This window comes from Mycteria americana, chromosome 2 (assembly GCF_035582795.1).
Source record: "Mycteria americana isolate JAX WOST 10 ecotype Jacksonville Zoo and Gardens chromosome 2, USCA_MyAme_1.0, whole genome shotgun sequence".
NCBI classification, from domain to species: domain Eukaryota; kingdom Metazoa; phylum Chordata; class Aves; order Ciconiiformes; family Ciconiidae; genus Mycteria; species Mycteria americana.
In genome coordinates this window covers 128,320,002-128,336,516 of record NC_134366.1, presented here as the reverse complement: position 1 = coordinate 128,336,516, position 16,515 = coordinate 128,320,002, and the positions used below count along the sequence as shown (strand labels likewise).

Genomic DNA, 16,515 nt, shown 5'->3' with positions numbered 1-16,515 from the left:
TTTATTGTTATTATTAAACTGCAGAGTGCTCAGCAGTTTCAGCTGGCCTACACAGATGTGTTTGTTTTTCCTCATGCCTTTGGATATTGTGGATAATATCAGAGAACCAGGTACAAACAGAACAATGGGCAGTTCTACTACATTTAAACTTTCCGATGATGCCCATTATTGTGGTATTTGAATACAGCTACTTTAACAAGGTGGGTAACCAGCAAACAGATCTTCACATGACAGTTAGAAATGGATACAAACCTTAAGCCCTTAATTTTAAGAGTTTGTGTGGAATGAATTGTCTGCTTAGTATTGTGCACATGAACAAATGTTTCCTTTATAGCCATGACTCAGGAAAACTTTCCTCTGAAAAGGAATCAGAGCTGAGCAGTACCAGTCCTTTAGTTCACCTCCTGACTGTGATTCCTCTCACACCTACATACAAGCACATCCCAACAAAATTTGGATCAATTTGGACTGATGCTGACAATCCCTGGAAGCTCAGTATCACTCTGAAACCAATTTTCCCATCCAGATTGTTTAGCTATTTGCACATGGGCAGCAATAGTATCTGGCATCTCCGGGACAGCAGAGCTACATGTTGCTACTTAAACCACAGTAACATCACCACGTTATGTGCATTGACGTACCAATAAAAGGTACCAATACAAATACTTCTTTGTAAACAGAGAAAACAGTATGCCAGATACAGAGGAATTCGGAAAAAAATTCAAGCCAGAAATTAGGGCATCAGTGATTTACTGCAGCACACTGACTATAGTGCTGGACCCAGGAGACAAACTTTTTTGTATCCAATGGCAAGATTTCCCCACAAATATTTTCATCGCTTTTGAAAGCAAAAGTGTAATGTCTCTTGAAAAACACTGCTGATAGCAAGATCCTGCCCAGCAGAAGACAAGCAGTCAAGCTGGGCTCTGGCGTTTCCCAGGGCAGATTTGTTCCAACTTAACTCAGGAGCTGTTAGGGAGGCAGCTTGCCCAGAGTTACTGAATAATCTATTACAGCGTGCAACGGGGTTCATAACCAACGGCCTGCAACATGATGGCGAGTGACGGCAACCAAACCACTGCTTCTTCTTTATTTGGTTCCATCTCCCTGATAAGACTATGTCTATATTAGTAAGTGAAACTGGGCAAGGGAACGCTCCTGGGAGTTGGAGCTGTTGCCTACACCGCTACAGCATTACAGTGATCCCTGGCACGGTTTTGGCCCTAAACAGCCCTCCTTCCTCCAAAGGGCTCCTGGGCACAGTTTGGGAGTTTGCAGGGGCCAGAGACATTTCCAGCCAGCTGTTTGCTTGTGGCCACCCCACTCTGGAGACTGAGTTCAGCGGTATGGACACGTGCTGTGCCATGCTAGTTTGTCTCGGTGCCAGAGGCATCTCTGTGGCATGTTTACTAGAATAGATGTAGCCTCAGTGTCTCAGTCAGTGAGCTATTTAGTATGTTGAGGTCTCTACCTCTTCAGCTACATATATGAATCTGGATGCCAGAGGTCTTTCCAAAATCATGTAAAACTGACACATTGCTTAGAGAAGCTCAGGTTTCAAAATCAGCCTTTCCCCTCTAAAATAATAATAATAATAATGGTAATCAGACCAGCTGATTTATCTGAAAGAACTGCAACTTTCTTTGCTGTCTTAAATACACGTCCTCCATAGCCACAAGCGAGAATCCTGACAGAGGTTGCTCAGACCTAAAGCTACTTTGATAAAGATCATATCCTTTATACTCACTGTGTCCATGCTATTTTTTTTTTTAAATGAGATGCACACTAAGGTGCTCTCAGCATCCAGAATCCAACCTGACTGGGGCAAACTCTGGCCTTCTTGTCTAGCAATGACCATATGCTTGGAGCAAGAAATGAAGACAGAAACCATCCCTGCCCAAGAAATTGCCATGCTCTGGGATATGTACAAACAAAACTCTTTGGCAAGCCTAGACAATGCATAAACAGAACTCATAAAAGGCTGCTGTGCCTCATAAAAGGTACTTCAGTTTAATAGTTTCTCTAAGAATCAATATTTTACGTTCAAGTATCCTTAATTCCAAATAGAGGTTATTAAATGAATAGAGGTGGTACTAAGGCAGGAAAAATCCTAGGAGAGTATGTTCTCAAAAATATTATCTTCTGTTCCTGAGTGTAGAAGGACTGACAGTATCACATCCTTCCAGCTAGAAAGAAAAACCTCAAACAACACAGTGTTTTTCAAAGTAGTAGTTTTGGTATATGTTGTGCTGCCTATTAACTGATGACATTAGCAATGGCGCTTTTTGTGAATGAGCCATATCTATTTCTTCGTGCAGTGCCTACAATGTTTTTTCTGTTCTGCTGCCTAAGGTGCGAATTCCTGGGACGAGCAGCACATCTCATGGTATCATGTATCCTGTGAACTACATATTTTATCTGAGAGCGGGAGTTTTACTTCCTTTAGCACGCAGCCAGAGGCAAAGTTTCATCTCCAAAGCTGTGTTTAATGTCACTAGAGTGAGCCCACTTGAGCTGACATCCTAAATCCACTTCCCAGCTGCTCATCCAAACAGTTTTGCTGTTTAAAGGCCACTTGATTCATATGATTGGAGAGTAACTGTCACAGATTTTTACTTGCAATTATGCAGCCAAGATTTTAAATCTTTTTGGAATCTACGGCGCTTTTTTTCTCTTTTAAGCCTTTGTTTCTAACCTCTTTTCTACACAGAAACATGAATTTTGCTTGCAAACAAAATGCTGTGGTAGGGCTCTGGTCAGAGCACCTGGTACGTGGCAGGACAGCAACAGCAATATCATGCTTGTGCTCTGCCCTCCCCTTCACCTCTCCAGCCTCCAGCAAACACGGCGCCTTCCTCGCCCATCTGTTACTTCTCATCACGGACACAGAGGGATTCGTATGTCTGCTGCTCTTTTTGTAAAGGAGTCGCCTATATGCTGTATTATATTTCAGACATTAAAGTGATCACTGCTAGTCTAGGCTTATGCCAACAGCTACGTCAGGTTTGGTGTAAGCGCTGGCAGCCTCAGCACCATACAAGCAGAGAAGATGACTTTGGCACCCAGCCTGGCCTGCACAGCAGTTATTTCTGTACACACGAAACCACTTGCAACAGCAATATAAGCTCACAGTTGCTGGTATCTGCACATCAGCTTGTTCAGTTCAGCATCTTTCCTTTTTGTAACACAAAGTTCACAATTTTCCTGTATTATCTAAAACCTGGGAAATAAGTTTGTCCATGGAACTTACCAGTTACTCTCCTGCCTTAATTAAATTATTTTTGTCTGAGCAGCTGGTAATCCATTTATCCAGGTAGGAAAGCCCAGAGCGCATTTAAATAATGACTGAGTTCAGTATAGCTTTCTGAACCCCTTAATAGGTTGCTATACCAAGGCCTGTGGTTTAACACACAAATTACAGTACATGAAATGGACTGTTTCCCTGAAGAAGTCAGGAAGGCAACCTTTGTCTAGAGCAAATTGCTGGGATGTGGGATTTCTTCTTTTTATTTGTCTCCAAACATGTATTTCCCCATAGTGGGAAAATCTGCCTTGCATTAATAAAAGGCCATGCCTTTAATAAACCACTTAACTATGGATTTTTTTTTTTTTTTTTAGTTGTCCAGCTGATGAATTATTTTATAATTTTGGAAACTGTTTGTAGAGGTGGAGTCACTGAGATGTATTCATACCCTCTCCATATTCTTTATGCCTTGGCCAGAATATTTCTCATCAAGCAATCAAGAAACAGGAGGTCCAGGTGAGGTGAAAGGCAGGAGAATCGAGCACAGAAAATCTTGTGAAAGAGACCAGAAAAAATCCCAAAGCTTTTTTGTTACAGATAACTGGGGGGAGGACTTGTTGATCTGTGTATCTCTTTAAGATGCCACCACTCCCATTTGCCAGAATTGTGTTCGTGTTTTCAACAGGTACAAGTTGGCTTTGTAAAAAACACTATTTCTTGCAAACTTTTCCTGTTGTTTATCCTTAAACGATTACTACCAGGGAGGAAACTGGAGCAGGAGCAGTGACTCTGAAAGCAAGAAAGGACTATATAAGTAAGATCTTTTGAGGGAAAAGTGATCTCACAGTGTTATAAATTGCAAAGTTATTTTCCATGACAAAGAATTTATTTAGGCAGATGTAAGAGGATTGGGGGATCAACAGAGAAATGTATCCAAAAGTATTATGTAGCTCAGTAAAAAATATTAACTTTTTGCTCCCCCCCATCATGCAACTTGCACATTGTTCTCAAGCAAACCTATTCATGTAGATAAAATACAGTAAGCATGGGGCATTTAACAAGTGGGAAATAACATCTGACCACACTGAACAAAACAGAAATTGAATCAAAAGGCTCTTCCTGAAGGAAAGGGGGATTGCTAACAAAGAACAGCAACAACAAAAAAATGCAGAGCTGAAGAGAGGTGTAATCCTAACATCACACACACTGATGACAGCAGGATTATTTTCTGCTCAATAATGGCCAATGCTCCCTAACTAAGGTTTCAAACTGTTCATGTATTTATTTTCCTTCTGTTTGTTTTTTTCCCCTCTGAGATCTGTTTAGCTAAGGGTTGGACCTATGGTAGAAACCTAGCAGTTTTGAAAAGCATTTCTTCATAAACCAAAATGGAAATGAACTTTGAGTGTAAGCCACTTTCTTTCACCTGAGACAGTGCTGCCCGAAAACAAGAAGGGTCCCTCTCCCCCTCTCTGCCTGTCCTGCCGGAGAGCTGCCAGAAGCGTATATGCTACACATACCTCACATGGGTAATACTTGGAAGCCCCAAATTACGTTGGGATCCTCAATCAAGGTTGTTTTGAATGCTAAGCAGCATAACTACTACAAAGCACTGGAGGTTCTGTCACCTTTATTCAACAAAACGAGGAGCAATGCCACATTATATGCAGAATTATTCCAGAGGAATTAGGTAACAAAAATGTTACATTGTTTGTTTGCTTTAGCAGCCTTAGCATTTAAGAGACAGGAGATGCCAAAGTTCAGGCTACCCGTGAAACTGCAGCATTGCCCTCGTGTGTAAGACTTATGGGTACAGTCTTTGACTCCTCGGTACACAGTTCTTTTCACAACCACTTCCTCACTCAGCGCAACGGTCTGTTGTAAACCAGACACCGGAGCTCTCTGTCTCCCGAAGCTGCGTGAAGACAAATACAGCAGAAAGCTTGCCAGGTGCTCCAGGACTAAGGAACGATGTGGGTGCCAGGAGCAGGCATGGAGGCTCTCCATCAAAGATCTTCACCCACAGCTGGTTCTCAGCACGGGTAAACTGCTCTGGATTTATTTCGCCCACGAGGGCTAATGCATAGGCCAAATGTGGGCAGATTTGCACAGAGACAAATAACAGAAGTGCTCTGCACGCAAAGGTCATGTGCTCTGCTGAAGTTTACATCCTCGCTCCAAAGTACGAGAATACTGAAGCACACCAAAGAAAATATCCGAGTTTTTCTTTTAAGGTGAAAAAAACAGCTAGCCTTGTTCTCAGTCTGACTGAATCACTTGAGCTGAAATATTCCAAAAATACTCAGGCTGAGGAAAACAGCTGGCCTGAAAAATTTCAGCTCAAATGTTAAAAGTTTCACAAATACCCTGAAAAGCAGGGTACTATAATGGGAACTGCTGGGCAACTTTCCTAATTGGCGGTGCTACCAACCTATTACCTAGTCAGGACTTTATGTGTTTTGTTTATCGCAGACTACATTATCAACTACCCTCCAGTGAGTTGATAATAAGCAGAAAAATAAGGAGAGGAGGGAAGCAGAAAGGAGGCAGAGCTGCCGGCTGAACTCGGACGAGCCCAGAAAAACTGTTCCGTGGCCAGTCTGGCAGTGAGAGACACCGAAGGACAGTTTCCTGTGTCTGCCATGGCCTCACAAAGCTCTATCAGACACGTGCACACGCACATCGCTCCGGTACAGAAGGCTTTCACAACGTGAATAGTTTGTACCTCTCCCAAGGTCATGTGCCTGAAGCCCACAGCCAGTCAGGCTGCCGCTTAAAGGCAAGTGGAGCCATACAGGCTGTCGAGATAATTTTATCACAGTCGTATTTCAGCAGATGAAAAAGAAACCCGAGATGCGTGCTCGGATTAGATGCAAGAAAGAGGATACCTGGACAAGCAACAGGCAATTCTATTTGTGTGCTGAAAGGAAAAATGGAGCAGGTTTCACACAAACCGACCTTCAGAGAAAGAGGAGCAAAACAATTCCTTCTTCCGAGGCAGTAAACGAGCATTTCCAGAGCGACGCAATGATGGCATGGTCAGTACTGTACCTCAGATCTATCAGTGGGACTACGAGGAGCTCTCGGCACTGAAGTCTCCTTTCCTAATTTGACGGATGAATTTAAAATATTTCTGCAATGACACATGTAGGGCACAAAAGATCACGCCTAGAAGTCAATCTCTGAACGTATGGTTTGCAGTTCTCAGAACAACTCCAATGAAGTGAAAACTGGTGGAGGTTTAACAGCTTGACTTTTTATTTTCTGCTAACTCCAAAATTAAAAACGACAAACAAGTAGCTTGCAACACGTTCTTAGCCGCTTCAATGCGTGTGTGTGTGTGTGTGTGTGAGCGAGCAAAGTTTTAGAATTTTTACGTGTCCATTGTGTAATAAATAGTGGGTATTACAGAAATTTTAGTATCTTCAGGCAGGGAAAGATTGGATTTAGAATTGCAATAATGTATTTAATTTCCTGGGGTCATAAAGTTAAGCTATAAAGTTCTTGCATCAGGCCAAGAGAACTCCTGGCACACCAGCAACTCTTTACTTCATCGTGAATTACAGTCAGATAGAGCTGTCATTTAGAAGATTATAATACCAATGTCCTACTCAATAATCATACTCGTACAGGATGTTGCTTTTAAATTTGTAAGTGGGTTTTTGCACCTCTTACCTTTAGTAATGTATGATCCTGTCTTTGGACTGCCTGTTACACTAATATGAAGTGACACTTCTTTACCAAGGGTTCAAATTTTAGTTGACCTTCCATTCTGCCCTGGACAGGTGAATGAATCGGACTGTCAATTTCATAATAACAAGTTGAATTTTACTTTTAATAAGATTTCCAGGGGAGATTATTTTCCAAGCAGTTCTACCCATCAATTTTCTATAGGGTCAGAAGAACTGTTGTTCTGGATCACGAATTGCATATGACAGCACAAAACAAGGATAAATTACAAGTACAATATTTGATAAATAGGAGACAAAAGATAAGGAGTTCACTTTTAATAAACAGTTGAATTGCAAGTGCAATGGCAAGGTCTGGCGTTGAAAGCAAAACAGGAGCAACTTGGTAAAGAGAGCTACACTTTAATAGTGTGATTCCCATGTACGCTTTCCATGGATTTCATTCACAGCTACAGCTGCTCAGCATCTCTCAAAATCAGACACAAATGGTAATATTGCATCTAAAGCTATGGAAAGTATATGTGCGCAATGCACTGTCCACCACCGCCAATATTTCTAGAGCATGGAACAGGGTTATTTTATGAATGAAAAATTAATGAATTTATGAATGAGTGGATGTCTTTTCCCAAAAAGCCATTAGGGCAGAGGGCAGTAGGGTGTCAGCAAGGTGGGGGTTTCTTTTCCTACCCTCAGTCTGATCTCCTTTCGGGTTTGACCCCATGAGGAAGGCTAAAGCACAAAGCAGTCTTGGGATACCTTCACTTTGGTCTCCGTCAAAGAGCATCTCCCCTCCCTGCCCCACAATCACATGCATCCAGTTTATTCAAGACTGCTGCTGGCCAGGTGAAAAGAGGGGGAATGCCGTTCCTCTCATCACTCCTCGATCAGAGAGGCTGTGATGTGCAGCACCTTGGTCTACAGAGTGGTCACGGAAAAGGGAGAAAAAGAAGAATCACTACAGATCGATCTGGAAGCACAGAGCAAGAACCACCTGGGTTTTTCACCACAATGGGGCTCAGGATGGCATCAGATCCAAAAAAAGATTTGGTTTAAATTGTAAAGCTTTCATGGTATCATCATGCTGGTGTGATCGTTTTAGCAAAGTTTCACTAGACAAACTCAGATTTAAATATGCCTGTCATTTTAAATACTGCTACAGGAATCACAACTGCTGTATTTTCCAGTATGAAGAGTGGAAGGGATTTAGGTGGGAACCAACTATTCATTACACAGACTTTTCTTCCTAGGAGAACTGCAATCTCTTTTGCCCAAACTTTAGCACTTAAAAAAGTAGATAATTTCCAAGCGTTAAATCTGTTCTCTCCTGCTGCTTTTGCCACTTGCTGCAATATTTGGAAAATTCTGCTCTTTATTTAAAAGCTATTAATTCCCCAAACCACCTCTCCTTTCCAATTTGTTTCCTAGATCAACAAGGGAATTTAAAGTGATCCAGACTGTACCTTCATTCTACTGCTGTGGTGCAAAGTTGCTTCAAAACAACTGCAGTTCTACAGCAGGTTCTTTCCCTTGCCCAGTTATTACCCCAAAGCAAGGGAGCTGAGGGAGAGATGCCCAGGGAAGCAGAACGGTGCTCTGCATCACTGCCCAGTGGTGAGAGACCTCTTAATAATAATAATAATAATAATAATAATAATAATAATAATAATCATGCTCCAAAAGCAGGAGTCAGACCAGACCCTGTTAGCCTCAAATTCCAAGAAGTGCTTCAAAGGTCTCCTGCCCTGCCACCTCCACCGCGAACAAGCACCATCCAGGAAACGTCTCCATGGGCCACCACGGACAGACCCCAACTTCTCTGCTTCCTCCCTGAGCTGCCCAGGTACAAGGCAGCTCTAATCTGGTTCCAGCTTCAGCAGTTGCTAATATGCTGTGCATCATCACTGGGCACAGTGTGGTGCTAAGTGAGCTCTGCAGCTCATGGCTGGTGTTGGAGCACATCCCACCAGCCTGGGGAAGGGACAGAGGGGAGCTCGTGTTGCCGTCTGCAGACACGTCCTACATCCCAAAGGGGAGAGGGGACACTACACCTTCACGCAGGCAATTCAAAACAAGATTGCTCAAAGCTTTCTTCATTCCTTTCTTTCCTTTCCTTTCCTTTCTTTTTCTGTTATTGGTGACGTTTAGAAATGCGTACATCTGAAGCCAACCCAGGGATAAAGGCTTGTGAAGAAGCGATAGATTTATCAGCTAGATTTATCAGTTACGTTCATTTGAGAAATATGCTTACAATGACCACAGATCCCAACTGTGAAAGTGTGTGAGCAGGCAAACCCCTTGCCCATGAGGAGTTCTGTTGAAATGAAGAAGCACTAAGCACACTGTGGACTTCCCTTAAAGACAAAAGCTTGTAGAAATGGGGCCGAAATATACACTCCCATATGTGTACACATACATTTACTTATATGTACATATGTGTATATACACATGCATACATATATACTCACACTCTAGAGATACATTAACCTGGAGTCACCCAAACTAGTATATTTGAGCTTTCCCTTTTCAAATCTGCAGCAAGAGTGTGATAATGGAAACTTAAGAAAGTTTCAAAAGCCCACAAACATCTTCAGTGAAAAGGCTTTTCACATCATCTTTGCACTCAATGTACAGTATTAAAAAAAAAATCATTTTAATAGCTGACTCCTTATAAATGATTAATGTATTGTATTGCACGTAAGTGCTCTCCTGTTTCTAGGAACATCTAGTCGGGTAATATTCTCATTTGTGATTCATATGCATGTTCTTTTATAATTACAGTGAAATAACAGTTTCTGGGGAAGTGCTTTTTAAAAGTATGTCGGGTGCTACAGGAGAAGATCAAAGTATAGCAAAACTTACATGGAAGCAAAAATCATGCATGAATAACGGCACCAGCTTTAACAATGGACTGAATAAACACATGTAATTCTAAAAAGGATGGACTGAATTTTTCATCCTAGCAATTAATCGCGGAAGGCTACATTCAAATGAACAGGCTGAGCGGATAAGCTCGCACTTATCACCACAACCATTTGCTTCAAAACTATATACATATACATGCCTGGGTTCCCATCAGCAGGGAGACTCTCACTACAAGATGTAAACACAGATCTTTACAGACAGTGTTTGGGATCCTATAAACAGAGTAAATGCAATGTAAAAACAATCTCAGCAAATAGTAATTACTAAACCAGGCAGTCTTTATTTCAGTGAGCAGAGAGGCAGCCAGAGCAGCTGTAATGACCTCAAGTTCATATCCCGGTATTATCAAGAAGCAGAAAACAACTGCAAAATGTGCCAGAAATGGCACATCAGGATCTAGACACCTGTTGTTTTGCTTTAGTGAGGGAAGACATTGAGGCAGTGGCTGGGAATGACATTTTGCTTGGCTGTTTGAAATAAAAGGAAATACTTTCTCTAAGCATGTGGTAAGCAGAGCGCTGAACAACTCTGCTCACCTCCAAGTTCAAGCAAAATAGCGACTGCAGCACCTCTACTACTGCCCGTGCAACCCTGGCAGGAACTCTGAATCTCACCTGTCAGTGCTAAAAACTACAAAATAAATGGTTTTCCAGCTTAGCCATCTGCATTCGGAACCAAATTGTTCAGCTGCTGGGCTTTTGGCATTTATCTTGGTAAAAGTAAATTACAAGTGTAGTGACCAGCCGGTGAGTGGTAGTCTTTGTGGAATTACTCAGTCATCCAGACTGATCACAGAACACACAGGTTAGCTTATTGCTTCCCAAATATCAAACAAAAATAAAAACTGAAGAGGACAGCCTAAGTCTGACTTAAACAATTGAGGCAATGAGCACTGAACAAAACATGTCAGAAGTAAAGGGTTTTTTCCCAGAAAATTATACAGCTAGAATAAAAATTATAGACTTGTTCAGAATAAAAGAAATGCAGCAAATAACATATTTCACCTATACAAAGTTTATTTTTGAGTAACTGTATTGAAATCCAATGCTTTGAAAGCAATATCCAAGTATCACAATGCTCCTTTAATCCAGAGCTATATATGTCTTATTTTGCCAAAATAAACTAGAGAACCGAGAAATCTTTGCAGCTTAAATTGCTCTGAGATTTATGTGTAGTCTCTTTTGCAGAAATACTAACCTGCAAGGTAATGTGAGAAAAGAAAAGTAGCAACTAAGGAGATTCAGACTGAATGTCTGTCTTTATTTCCAGGAGAACAGAAAACTCCATGACTTGTGTCCAAATATTTCAAAAACATCAGTGCAAGGGAGTGACAAGTATTAAAGACACCCCCTACCTTGCCCAATTACATGAACTATCAGATTGAAGAAAGAAAACTTTCTTTCTCTCCTTGCTACGGTATTTATTTTCATTCCCCTCAACAGCAATCTAGTCTTCTATGGGATGTAATGGCACTTCAAAATCTGAAGTGTGAAGGTCATGAACTGAATTAACTCAAAGGCTAAAAAATAATTTAAAAAATCTAGTACCAATATTAATACAGCAGTTTAAAAGGACATAATCATTATGAAGTCAGTGTAATTGTTTGTGCATATGAAGGGTTTCAGGGGGATGGAAAATGTGAAAGATTTTCTCTGATGCTGATTGTAGTAAAATTTGAAGTGCCTCATAATCCTTGGATGTCCTGCAAGGCCCTGCCTGCAGGACCAGTTCCCGCGCTAGGAAACGCTATTCTGTCACTGGGAGAGATGCACAGGCGAGACTCCAGCTACATCTCAGCTGTGGATGCCAGCAGCCCTGCCAGGTCCCTATGTGTCTGCCCAGCTGCCACCCCATGGCGTGCTGGGGGCAGAACCACACGGGACCATCCCCAAACCCTGTCCTTGGGCTGCACTGGGGGAAAATCCAGAAACACCAGCAAAAAGAAAAGCACGGTGCATTCAACAGGCTCCCCTGCCTGGACAGCGGAGGGACTAGGATCGTTGGCAGCACTGCAAAGAAACTGTTCTCACCACTGCTGTGGGATTGCAGGTAAAGGGCAGCAAGTTCCTATATTTCTGCCTGCCCTCTCAGATGTCTGCTCTCACCCATCCCGAGTGCGGTCAGCAGGATCACTCACTCACCATGTCTGCATGCTATGTGACTCCAGTGTTGCCCGGGCTTTCATGCTCTACTGTTATACAGTAAAAGCAGTGAAGGTTTTCTGCTGAGACAACAGCCAGTACAAAGCACTACTAGAAAACACCCTGTGCTGGTTTTGGCTGGGGCAGAGTTAATTTTCTTCATAGTAGCTAGTGTGGGGCTGCGTTTTGGATTTGTGCTGAAAACGGTGTAGATAATATAGGGATGTTTTTGTTATTGCTGAGCAGTGCTTACACAGAGTCAAGGCCTTTTCTGCTTCTCACCCCACCCCAGCAGCGAGTAGGCTGGGGGTGCCCAAGAAGTTGGGAGGGGACACAGCTGGGACAGCAACTGACCAAAGGGATATTCCATACCATACGACATCATGTTCAGTATATAAAGCTGGGGGAAGAAGAAGGAAGGGGGGGACGTTTGGAGTGATGGCGTTTGTCTTCCCAAGTAACTGTTATGTGAGATGGAGCCCTGCTTTCCTGGAGATGGCTGAACACCTGCCTGCCCATGGGAAGGAGTGAATGAATTCCTTGCTTTGCTTTGCTTGTGTGCGCGGCTTTTGCTTTCCCTGTTAAACTGTCTTTATCTCAACCCACGAGTTTTCTCACTTTTACCCTTCGATTCTCTCCCCCATCCCACTGGAGGGGAAGTGAGCAAGCTGCTGTGTGGGGCTTAGTTGCTGGCTGGGGTTAAACCACAACACCCCCAATCAAAAGCCACCCCCAACAACAAAAGAGAATTCAGGGTGCACAAAACAAATCTACACTGTTAACAGCATTGTGTGCATAACTTAATAACCCTTTTCTACCTCTACCCTCTGTGCAGTAATACCAAAAGGTTTTAAGACGCACTCCAAACGCCTGAGCCTGACCCTAACAGGCTAAAAATATTAACAGAAATTGCACATGGAATTCCTTTTCTTTCATAAGCTTCAGAAACACATTCTTCAAAATCCCCACTGCTCTTCCGTCAAACAATGTGGAGGTGAATAAATGTAGCAAAGAGCAAAGGTATTATGGGGCGGATTCTCCTCTGCCTTTCATTGCATTTTACAGCCACTCACATCTGTACCACAAGTTCAAAGTTCGAATAGAAACTCTGTCACTGTCTGACAAAGACTTTGCACTCTATATCAAAAAGCACCCATTCACATTTTCAACAGTATTTTTTTCTCTCCAAGAGGAAAGTTTTCAAACATAAATCATATTTCTCAAAGCCACTGCCAGTACCCAAGCGCTCCCCACAAAGACAGTTAACCACACCCTACCCGTAGAAATGATGCTCCTCCGATCGCTTGCTCTGTTCCCTGCTTCTTCTGCCTCAGAGTGCTCAGATCAGATCCTGCCCCAGAGAAAAAGCAGAGTCAAAGGCTTGGGATACTCAGAGCCGAGTCCTGGATTCAGGATGCAGGAGGATCAAGGAGTACTGGGCTGAAGCAGCATGGAAGGGAGACATATCAAAGTTGCACTAGCGCTCAACCATTACACACAGGTAATTGAGAGCATCTTAATTTGAAACCGCTGGTCACCATCTGGTGATAAAATAAGGAGACACCAAGTGAGTTAAAGCAAGCTTGCACATACTAGGATATTTTACTTACACTACATAATGAAACCCATTGTCACCTTCATTCGTACTGTCGTGTTTTTCCCAGTTTAGCAGTTTAACACAAATTGTGTTAGCTTTGTCTTTCCTTCGCTTCAATTAAAAGCTGATTTCATCTTTCCAACAGATTGCATCGCACACACACGTGCACATAACCTTCCAATTCAAGATAATTCTAACATGAAAGGAAGTTAAGTGCAAAAGAGGGCAGCTGAGATCTACAAAGTTGTGCCACTCCTAAAAACAGGCACAGAAGACAGCCATTGGAATGAATACGTTAAACAAGGCATCACTTACCCTTTAATTAAAGGGTTAAAAAAAGACAGGACTCTCTCCCTACCTCACCACTCTTATGTGTGTATTTATGAATCCTGGGACAGCAGCAAAATTAGGCCTAGCTGACTTTTTTTAAAAGAATGAATAATTTCCTAACATGGCGAGATGTTTTAAATATACATAACAGCTTTAAACACCCGAAGTGCTCTGCTTCTAATTATTTTTGTTACATATGAAATATTTGAGGAAAATGTATACGATATCTTTACTTTGTTAATTACCAGCTGGCTCCTACCGCGCATTATTAAGCTACTATGGCAGTGACTAATGCCTCTGACAATACTAAATTAGCAACAACACCTTGTGGATGAATGTGACCTGAGCAGCCTAGAAAGGACTAGCTGCAGGTGTTTATTTTCAGATAAAGATGGTTTATTAACCCAGGCATAAGACAGCAAACATTAAATACCACATGCACAAGTCCAGAGGAGGAGGGCTGCACCCCAAGCAACGCGTGCTGCCTACCTGTGGGCACCACCATGCCCTGTGGCTGGAGTAACCTGGACACCTGTGTCCCATGCTGTTTGCTTGCAGGACAGATGTGGAGAAGCAAGAGCACCTGGGATTTCTCTCCAGGGGTATTTTAGGCACTGTGGGCTCTGCAGCCACAGCCCCCTGCTCGGTGACTTTGGTAGGGGCGCTGGATGTGCAGAGGCAGTGCTGTACCATGCATCGATGTTCAGGACTTCTCCACTTCCAGCCCGGTGGTCCCGAAGGCTGCATACCCATACTCGCGCAGCGTCAGTGCGAGTTTGCGCATCCCAATAGGGCCAGGCCCTACACCATCCCTTCACGCATTTCAGTAATTCTCTGATGTGAAGCACGCAAGAGAAGTCCTGCTGAAGCGAAAGCATGCTGCAGCCATTCCCTTCAGCGTGCGAAGGGCAGGGCTGCTCAGCTGCAAGGGATGCCAGGCAAGGGGTCTACGGGTCTCGGGGATGGCAGGGACTTTGCATCAGGGAAGACAAAGATGAAGGAAATGTGATTGCCCATAAAAGGTTCCTCTGCTCAGTTGCAGCCCCGGCACAGCCCTTTGCCTCTCACCTCTGAATACAAGTCTTTTTTTTTTTTTTTCCTTTTTTTTTCAGTCAAAGCACTTTTTGCCAGATTGATTAGATTAATAACATTATAGCTTGGACAGGAACTTACACGTCTTAGTATTAAGTGTGTGAAATAACATTACTCTCCTTTCCAAATCCTCCTGAGTGGTTAGGAAAGTCAGTCTCCTCTTGCGCAGTTGCATTATAAAATTGCTGAACAAACCTATTCTGCTGTAACAGGAAGGGACACATTTTCTTCCCTACTGTAAGTAGGTCAATGAAAACATGATGTTGTGAGGATGAAACTGTTTTCCTCTGTTTTCTTCCCCCTAATGGCAGTTTCAAATCATTCCAATTTAATTATGTTTCTAGTGTTAGCTATAATAACATTGTAAGGTTATTAACATCTGATATATTTGTGGTCCTAAAGTCTGGGGTTTGTGCTTCCTTGAGGGCTTATTCTAGCCTCAGGTATACGCATGCAATTCCTACACAGGGCACGTCATTGCACAGTTAAGAAAAGCCTGCAAAGAAATCTGGATGTGAAATGCAACAATACATTATGAGGCACAAAATTTTAACTCTCAGCTCTGAGATTCACATTGAGCTTTTACATCAATGTGATCTCTTTTTGAGGATGAAATTTTGACTATCATCTACTCTAACGTAACTACACTGTGAACAGTGAACTTGCTCTGAATTAATACTGGCACAAACAAAGGCAGAGTATTTTCAGTGGAACTATTCCAATTCAGAGCACCTGGAGACTTCTCTGCATGCATTTCATCAGGAGGGATTAACCAGTAGCTGGAGAAACATTTAACTTGCAGTTATAGTATCTGAATACTAAATGCAAATTAAAGGCCATTGGCAATAAAAAACACATTTTTGGGGGGAACTCCACCCACCTACCAAACAGAAAAAGGAAAAAAATTACATTACACTAAAGAGAATATAGAAAGCCTAAAGTCTTATCAAATGAAATTATAAAAAAGAGGTGTTGCTTTTTTACTGACTGCCTCTATTTCAGAACAGATGGTGTAAATTAGTTTTGTTGACATTATCTGAAAAAAGGAAAAAGTAATTAATTCACCTCACGTAATGCCTGTTGTAAACTCTCACGCACCCACACAAGCACTCCAAAGGCCCCTTTCTGCAAGCAAATGTTTGCCATAGCAAAGGTTACACGCTCTTACAACCCACTCCTTATATCCTTGTCCTGAAAACAACAGGCCTGCCTAGGACAGTAAAGCTAAGCACATACAAGTGGACACCACTCTGTCCTCAGTGTGAAATTTTTACCGTATAAAAACCCATGACTTCAAAGGGGACTCGGATTTCATCCTAAGAATCCAATTACGTGTTTCAAATTTAGGATGGACTGTCAAGTGCCAGCTGACAGAGTGATGTCCCCAAGTATTTCAGGACAACGATATCTGAGCTGAAATGCAAAGCCAGCTGTTTATGCCTTAACCACTTACCTAAGGAACATTTCAAAATGAGGAAATTATATGATGATTAAGTGCCT

General features: G+C 42.3%; 1 protein-coding gene across 24 annotated transcripts in view; it reads right to left on the bottom strand.

Annotated features, from left to right (window-relative positions):
* The window catches only part of DTNA (dystrobrevin alpha), a 234,206-nt gene that overhangs the window by 162,673 nt on the left and 55,018 nt on the right, over positions 1-16,515 (bottom strand). For 3 of the 24 annotated variants that reach the window (XM_075494578.1, XM_075494583.1, XM_075494577.1), the window contains one exon: positions 13,274-13,347. The exons of the other annotated variants lie outside the window; for them this stretch is intronic. The gene's annotated coding sequence lies outside the window, so the exon portion shown is untranslated. The remainder of the gene's footprint in view (positions 1-13,273; positions 13,348-16,515) is intronic. 24 annotated transcript variants of the gene reach the window in all.